A 9,271-nucleotide genomic window follows, 5' to 3' on the forward strand; every position below is an offset into this window, starting at 1 on the left:
ATGTGGGGCACGCCGGAGCTGTCCGAGGCAGGGCACAGCAGCAGGGCATCCCCCCCAGCTGAACCAGCCCGGCACAACTGGTACCTCTGCAAGCTGGGGGTTCGCTCGCTGCAGGTTCAGCAAGAACAGCAAGATAGGGGAAGAGAAGGAGCTTCTTTTTTAATATAAACTTTAAATTAGTTCTGTAAGAACACTTAAACGTTCAAAAAGAAAACGTGAGGAACTTTTCAATCAGCATATGACCCGTGTAATCTCTCTCTGTAAAACAACTTTCCCTTCTGCAAAACAAAGCCATAGCGTGACCATATCTTAATACAACTTCCACTGTATGTGCATGTGAACAAAGGAGGTTTTCTTTAAAAATACTGCCTAGTGATCTGGATTCTGGTGGCACGGAGACATTTTCTGCTTGGTGCAAGCAATAAAGACATTTGGTTTAATTTTTAAGCTAATACTGCACTTTTGAGAACATGAAATAACTGATTGCAACTGATGGACTAAGAGATGTTAGGGTTTGCTACCTCTGCTTAATCGCTTGTTTGTACACAGAAAAGCATTCGGGGAGGAAGGCTCCACTCCTGAGCAGGATAAGAGGCACCAAGGCAAACGGGCAGGTCTGCCCCCATCACAGGGAAACCCTTTTGTACAATACGAGTGTGTTGCGCTGTTTTCAGAACGCCATTGCTTTGGCAGCACATATGTCATATTTTACTTGCAGTAGCACACATGTTGGCACAACACTGCAGAAATTGTGTGCTGCATGTGTTTGGGATAACATATGAAAGCAGCCTTAATAAACCAGAGCCAGAGTTCACCTACCCCAAAATCATGAGGGACGGTGTGTACGAGGCACATACAGAGCGGTACTTCCACTGCTTTAGTCTCTTGTCAGCCCGGGGTGAGAAACATCTCGAGGCAGTGGTTGCTTCTGGACCGGTGTGTTTAATAGTCCTGACTGCCATCAGTCTGCCTAATCGCTTTCTGAACACATTTTTGTTTTGGCACCTAGAGCATCCTGTGCCAATCATCAGCTCCACAATTCCCTGTTGCACTGTGTGAACAAGCACTTCCCTTCACCTCTGCCAGTTCAGTGGGTGCTCCCTGCCTTCTGTGCCACGGTATTGTTCCTCCTGGTCATCTCTGTGCCGTTCACAGCCACGACCAAAGCTCTCCCAATTAGTGTCTTTTCCAGGTTGAACAGTTTTAAACTAGCCCATATCTCTTTACAGAGATGTGCTTCCATACCACGTTATCCTTCTCTGTATCCTTTGTAGCTCTACAATACCCTTTTTGCCTCCAAAAGCACTAACCAGAGTGGATCGAGCAGGCTGCACAGACTATTCAAGACATGGATGCTACCTGGATTTATTCAGTGACCTAACAATATTTACTGCTGCCTTCTTGGTTTCCTTCCCCACCCGTCCTAACATTCTCATTGCCTTCTGACCTGCTGCTGAGCACTGAGCTTGTACTGTCAGAAATCTGTCCACAGTGACCTCAGGTTCTTTCCTGAGAGAAAATAGGTCACTCGGAGCCCAGCACCGTGACTATATAATCAGGGTTGTCCTTCTTCTGGTGGCATTTACCAATGCTAACCAGCACCTACTGTTTTCCTGACCGCTGGCTCACGTGGGTGCTCGCAGCTGATGGCAGGCACCGAAATGCTGCGGGCAAGTGGCTTCGCTGCCCGGAAAGGCTTTGAAACCTTGCAGTTGAAGTAGAGCATCCACTCTATTCCTTGACATGTCAGCAGAGCACAGCGTGACCTTGTTTTCCTTTGTGACTAGTACACACCAGTACAGTACTGTAATTACAACACAGTGCCAGCAGCACAGAAACTGGGGCTCTTCGGTTAAACACAGCAGTGCCTAGGTTTAACTCAGTGGCACTGGGACTGCATCCTCTGGGCAGGGTTAAGAGACGGTGGAGGCCATGAGCACAGATGCAACCTGAGCTGCTGCAAAACACTGGAGCCACTTTGTAAAATACTTGACATCGTGCTGCTTTGCATGAATATTTGAGATTCCCAAAGATGTGCCAAGGCTAACCAAAAGACATGGGGCAGCTCTGAAGCTGGCTCAGTTGTTGGGGTGTGAGCAGCCAGTAGTTGGTTAATTGATTTCCTGATTGCTATCTGAAGACATCAACCAATTTTGGTTTATTGCACAACAATACGGTACAGTTAAATTATGCACAGTAACAATACATACCTTTGTTGCAAGGCTGCGTGGCAGCTTAATTAGTTAGTATCAGCAGAGCACTTTGAAGACGTAAAGCACTACAAGAGTGCTCCTTATTATCCTCATTGCTACTTATCATTAGTGGCACAATGCGAAGGCTAATCTTCACCCTATACTCACTGGGAACGTGCTGCCGCCATTGTCAGCAGCCCCAGTCCCACAGGGCTGGGCTGGGGACATGAAAGCCCGAAATTAGGATTAGACTCAGTGTCAGCACAGGCTCCTGCAGAGTTAAACTTCAGAGATGGCAGAAAGCCTCAAGTATGCTGGCGGCTGCCAGGCGATGAGAGGCTGTTCGCTGTGGTTATGGAATAAATATTTTTATACACAGACTCCTGGAGAGAATGGCTGGGAAAAAGCAAGCAAGCCCCTTTTACGGAAACCAACAAAATCAGACCCAAGAGCCTGCCTCGCCAGCACCCTATTTAGCTTTTTATTACTGACTTTGTTCCTGCATAAGCAATTAATAAACTGCAGTTTGGTCAAAATCTGCTCCCTGAACTTTAGCTTGCGGACAGGCGCAGAGCAGGCAGCTGACTCCTACTGATACTCCAGCAAGTCTTCTGCTTTAATGTGGTATTTGTTGAACTGTTTTGTCCTGTCCCCTGCTTTCCTGAGTAACTCAAAGCATTTGCTCTTGCTCCATCTCTCCCAAGCCCAAATATTACATTCAGCTGTTGTGTCTTTTGTATTCTTTGCTACTCTAAAAGGGAGCAAGTCTTTAACTTTAGATTTTGAAAATCTGGTTATGTAGGGCTTACAATTAACCTGGAAGGGCAAGGCAGAAAAGTTAGATGGCCTCCTCATTTTGGCCTGAAAGAGTAGGGTTCTTAGAGCCAAAGAGGTTTGAGCAAATGCAGACAGCAGTCAAAACTCAGAGCTGCCCTGGCCACCTTTCTTCTTGCAGAAAACTTCCATTAGCATCAAGCAGAATTGCCTGCTGGGGAGAGGGCAGAAATCTGGAGGAACTATCCATTGGCACAGTTAGCTGGGTGAGAACAAAAAATCACGTTGGAAATCCATGCAAATATCAGAAGAACAAGCTTACCTAGAGTTCTGCACCCAGGACAGCCTTTACCACCGACTCACACACTTCAGCCGGAGACGCAGATCTCCTCCAGCTGGGAGGGAATGCCAGTGCCTGGAGATGTATAGTCGAGGCTGAACACACACCTGCCCTGGCTCCATGATCTCTCTTCACCAGCAACCCTCCTATCTCAGGGGCTCAGGGGCTCATTCTGACTCAGCTGGGCGATTCTCCAATTATTTTGTCCTAATGTCTCAACACAAGGAGCTGCTCAGGGAGCTGTAGCAGGGCAAGATAAAAATAAGACCTTCAGAGCTTTTGTTTTGTTAGATCAGTTTTGACCCCAAATTACAAAGATTATTCATCATATCTTATTGACCGAACAGAAATAACAAACCCTTCATGCTGTCTTCAGATTACATGCACAAGGGAATATCTGAAAGTGCTCTACTCCAAAGCAGCATGCCAGAGCACAGGAAAGATTTAATTTCACCCTAAATCACTTCTGCCCACGGAAGCTGAGCAGGAAATAAGGAATACAAAACATTTGTGTCCTCTTAGACACTCCTGTGCCAGGTCTAATTAGTTAAGGTCAAACACCAATGTAAATCTTTCATTCCCCTACAACAAAGTCGCTACGTTTCACAACCTAGCAGTTTCTTCTTCATCCTGATTGCTGTGAACCTCTACTAACATTTATTACATTTCTCCTTCTTCGATGCTCACGTCCTGACTGCAGAATTGGAGAGTGGTTAGCTGCATAATAGTGCCATCACCTTTTTGTAACACACCATTTCCTACTGAGAGATTACAAAGCGTTTAACAAAAAACACATTCAGGATCAAGATGGCAAGTTACTCAAGGTCACCCAGCAAACAAGCAGAAAAGCCAGCGAAGGTGATACCTCTTCTGAGGCCCAGCCAAATGGGATTTCCAGCAAGACACACTGCTTTCCCTGCTGACAGCTGAACTGTTATCTTTGCTGAAAGATCAGCAGTGACACTAGATAAAACCAGACTGTTTTGAAGGAATCGCAAAGGTACAGATGTCCAAATGCAGTGTCTTTACCGAATGTTGAAAGCCGTAATGTTCACGTTTGTCTAAATCCTTCCAAAAAAAGTCAACCAAAGAAATGAATGCTTTCATTTTTGCAGACTTCAGAATAATTTTATATATTTACCTCTTAGGCTCTTCTGGAATTCATAAATCACACTTAATGAGAAGTATTAGCACACACTTACTGCAATTATGTGATGAATGTTTGATTTCTGGCTTACAGCCTGAAAAATACATAGATTTCTGTGATCTCTAGAAAGGTAAAGATGAAACCTCATGTTTTAATTAGGGGCTAATAGCTTTAGTTCACAGCAATGCGAAGGCCTTTGGTTTTTTAAAAGCTTTCCAACCCAGCTGAAATTCTGCTATTCAATTAGTCTGGAGTTATACATCAGCTGGTCAAGCAATGACAGCCTTTCTAAGCAGCTATTGCTTTCTCCATAAGAGCTTTTACTCTGGGGAAAAAATGCATTGCTTTTACATCCTCTGGCTGCACCGGTGCTGCTAAACTGCTGGTGGAGACGGAGCTCAGCACGTCCTACCTACCACTGCAGCTACGCAGGATTAAACCCTTGAGCCTGCCTGTATTTCACTAGTGAGCACTACTGGAGCTGCTGCAACACTGAGCAAAGGGTGGAAAAATTTAATTTCCACATGAATCTGCATAGTTTTTAACAGAAATATTAAGATTGGTATAAATGATGTATGACTGGAAATACGTGTATGTGAAAGGACCAGAACAACAATTAAAAGAGAGGCCTATACCGATAGCGAGGGATGCCATTTCATCAAGTGTAGGGATGCATGGCTGCTGTCAAGCCCCGGAGGCTCTACGCGGGTGAGACCACAGCACAGACAGCTCCTGAACAGAAGACCCCGTGCTGACAGCAGGACAGTGGTGCAGGTTGCAGCAAGTCACATATGCCAATCCTCCTTCTGTTAGCGCAACTGGATAAGGGGCTAACAGGACCACTAACAGGAAGACGATAGCAGTAGGATATAAAATATATCCTAAAGGATATACAAGATTTGTCCAAAAAGTTAGTTTGTTATTGACAATCAATAATAATCCAGGAGATGAACTGAGGATTTGACTCATCCTCAATGTTGTGCACAAGCAATCCTGGTCAGACCATTTGAGTAGGTATGCCATGAGAGTATGGCTGTATAAAATTGATTTGCTTAAAGACTTTGAATAATACAATCCACTTCCCCTTCTGTAAGATCTTTCAGTGAGTTTTGTAACACTAATTTCCCATAAACCAACCAAAAGGGAAAAAGGTATGCTAACCACCATTGGGTTGCAATCATCAAAGAGGTGTCATCTGAAAGAAATATGGACACACTGGGTCTCTGTAGCTTTATGTTGTGTGTGCTAAACAGAATTTTGGCCACAAAAGGGCAGCTACCCTGGCCCACCTGAGCCCTTTGCAGCACCAGCTTTCCTCCCTGAAGAGGTGAGTGTTACTCGGAGCAGGCGACTGCAGCCATTCCACCCCACGCGTTGAAACACATATGGCAGGAGCTATAAATTGTGACCTATGAGGGCAAAGCAGTTCTGCCAGGGCACAGTGCCCTGTAATTGGGCTACAGTGGACAGCACAACACACTGCACTGCTGGAATCATCTCAAACGATAAGGTGAGAAATAATGAAATAACAACAAAATGATGGTTTGGTAAAAACATCCTACTGTTACCGTCAGTCAGCAGCCATAGCCTTGCACAGCCCTCCACCACTAGCTGGGTGTTGTCATCACCACCTCATACAAAAGCAGCTGAATGGGGAAGCTGGGTGACTGCCCAAAGTCACGCAGCAGGATATCCTTCGTCTTCTTTAAACAAACTGCCCTTAGCCAGGCAGCAGAGCACCCCTCCAAACCACTCTGCTCTTCAGAGCCAGCAGGCACAGCCAGGGGAGCAGCAGCCTACACAGCAACCCCAGCCACTGGCCTCCCCAGGCAAGCAAGGACCCCCCCACAGACGGTTGCACAGCTCCCCCTCCTGCCAGCAGCCCACGGGAGACTTCTTTGAGAGAGATGGAGACTGCCTCACTTGGGAACGTTCTTCCCCAGCAAAGCCCTCCGTAGGTGAGGGTGTGCAGCCCTGGAAGGAGAGGCTGTCCTTTGAAAAACCGCCCACCCAATGCTAACCTGTGTTACTTTTCATACTGGAGTAAGAGGTGAGAGCTGATGTGACAAAGACGATGTGAACGGGCTGAGCCACAGGACCCTCCTTCGTGGGGGCATGTAGTTACTCTGCAGAACCTCAGCTCTAGGCTTCAAAGCAGCGCTCTGCCTGGTCACCTTTTGGGCAGACGACCGCTGCTGGCCAGGTTCTCACTGCCTGCGGTGAACTCGACCCTAGCCAGTTAATGGGATCAGGATAGTTCTGCTTTTACAGTTCTTTGTGCATGCTGGAGTCAGTGGGCCAATACAGGGAACCCTCTTCCACAGCAGAAGGACCTCACCAAAACCCTGTAAAACCACCAGTTAATGAGAACTATAGCAACTAATTAAGCAGTATCACAGGGACTGTGGTGTCCCACCATAGTGCACCACTCTAGCACCCTGTTCTCTACCCTTAGTTCAAGGCCTCTGTTGCAGTTCTCATGCTCCTCCAAAGGACCAAGCCTCAGAGCCTCCGCGATGCCATTGGGAATGGGACCTTTAGGAAATCTGTGCTGTGATAGTGACTAGCAAAAGACAGAATTTTCAAGGCCAAATACTCCTCGGTCCTGCAGGGTCCATGTGAGCAGCAGTTACACATGGGCCAGTCATACGCAAGAGGTGAGTACCATTCTAAAGGTTGCACAGGCCCAGGTAGAGCTGCTGCAGGTGCAGACTTGAAGGTGATAAAACCGAACAAAGAAATTCAACCCTCCAAGAAACAAGCAATTACTCTTTACTGGCTTGCCAATTCAACTGTGGTCAATCAGTCTTTGCAAACTGGCTGCTGCTCAGCTCACAAAATCCACTTGTCCTTCAGTAATCATGAGGGTGAAACCGCCCTCCTCTGCCTGATTGTGTATTTTCTCACTATAATTAAATGTGACATGCAGCTGCAGTAAATATTTGTGCAGCCATAGCTCACGTATGATAATCACCAAAAAAACAACTTCAGCAGGGAATGTATATGAATTCATCTAGTCTGTAGCTGGGCTGATATTTGTAATCTAATACAAATTCATTAAAGCCAGGAATTTAACAGAGTAAGAGCAAAAAAAGAAGTTAACCCTACTTTTCATGGAAAAAGATAACTGTGGTATCCATATACTGAGGCAGCCTTGATAGGCTGAATTTAAGAAATAATCTAATTGCCACTAGATGGCATATCTCAATTACTAATGTTTGAATGCAGGATTGCTTTTTTTTTAAAAAAAAATTCCCTCTCTAACATAACACTTTATAATCATGCTTGCTTTCTATTTTGAAATCAGACAGCTTAAAAAAAAAAAACACATAGAAAAAAAAGGAATTTTTAACTAAAAATACACCATCTGCCAGTGAAAACCTAGCTCGATTCTGTCACATCTACAACCAAGCCAGGTTAATAACCAGCATCACAGATGGTTTCTTTATACAAATATGTACATCTCCCCATAGTGACTCTTTCAGCTGCTTCCCTAAACTGCTGGCATTGTGTTACCTCGTTTCCTAGGCAATAGCTGCGCCTTACACTCAGCCTGGACGTTACACAGCTGGAATGGATTTCAGAAGATGCCATCCCCTGCCTGTGGCTCTTTCCCATACCAACAAGGGATGCAGCAGTGGACAGCCATGTCTCTACCAAGGAACAGCAACAGATGGATATTAATACATTCTTATGCAGCTGGTCTTTTCCTCAGATGATGAAATCTGCTGAAGGGTCCTTTTAACTTGCCCAAATCCTTGCATAAGGCTACATACCAAATATCATGGTTACCTCGATGCAACAGCATAGTGCTGTACTCAGAGCAATAAAGGTAGAATTTGATCTTTCTGCAGCATTCAACAGTATGAACTGTCATGAACTACTAAAATACAACAAAACCACTGTAAGGTGCCATGCCCATTCTCCCTCAGTAGTTATGTATCTGCAATCAGAAGTGGTTATTTCCTACTTCTTGTTACGTCCAAACTCACTTGAAATGGGACACTTGAGCTAGATTCTGTTCTTCATTACCAGCAGTGAAATGTGTTTCAGACCAAACTGCAAACCTATTGCTACCACTTTGAAAATAGGTACCCGCCACCTTCCAAGAAGTTCCACGAGCATCAAGCCTGTTAAATAATGATACAGAAAACAAACAGAATTCAATTAATTTCTTCCTGGTTCTACTTCAGTCATATGAAAACATGTGGAAGTTAAATTTATTATAGTAACTAAGAGTGTGCTACTGTGTGGCACAGAGTATAAAGCTTCTTGCGAGCTCAGCAGCAGTGAGGGTTTAACATAAGCTAGACTGCCCCATACAGAACTGGAAACTACTTAGACCTGATTTCCGTTGGTACCTGTATGACATATGCCCCCTTTATACCACAGAAAAGGCTAAAAGATCATAGTTCTAACTCGTTTGTAATTTCTAAGGGTATAATAAAAAGCATTTGAAAGAATACCCTAAGAAATAGAGTAACAATAGGAGAGCACGGGACGGGACTCACATAATCCAAGCTCCATTCATGTCTATTACACTGACACGAGTGATAAAATCAATTCACTACCTACGTTTGGGCCCAAATTTATGAATACCTGTAAAATGGGAGTCATGATATCGATGTCTGAAACCACTCTGAAACTTGTAATGATCTGTTTAAATACTGGATACTATTATAAATTAACTGAAACCAACATCTTTGCTATGGCCTGCTTTACAATCAGATGTCAACTTCTTTCATGTCTGGCTCTGAACAGCTAATTATAAGATGGCAGGCTCTACCCTACTGTATCATTCAATCATCTGCTGCTGTT

The sequence above is a fragment of the Cariama cristata genome, unplaced genomic scaffold (genome assembly GCF_000690535.1).
Source record: "Cariama cristata isolate BGI_N322 unplaced genomic scaffold, ASM69053v1 scaffold19959, whole genome shotgun sequence".
Taxonomy (NCBI): Eukaryota; Metazoa; Chordata; class Aves; order Cariamiformes; family Cariamidae; genus Cariama; species Cariama cristata.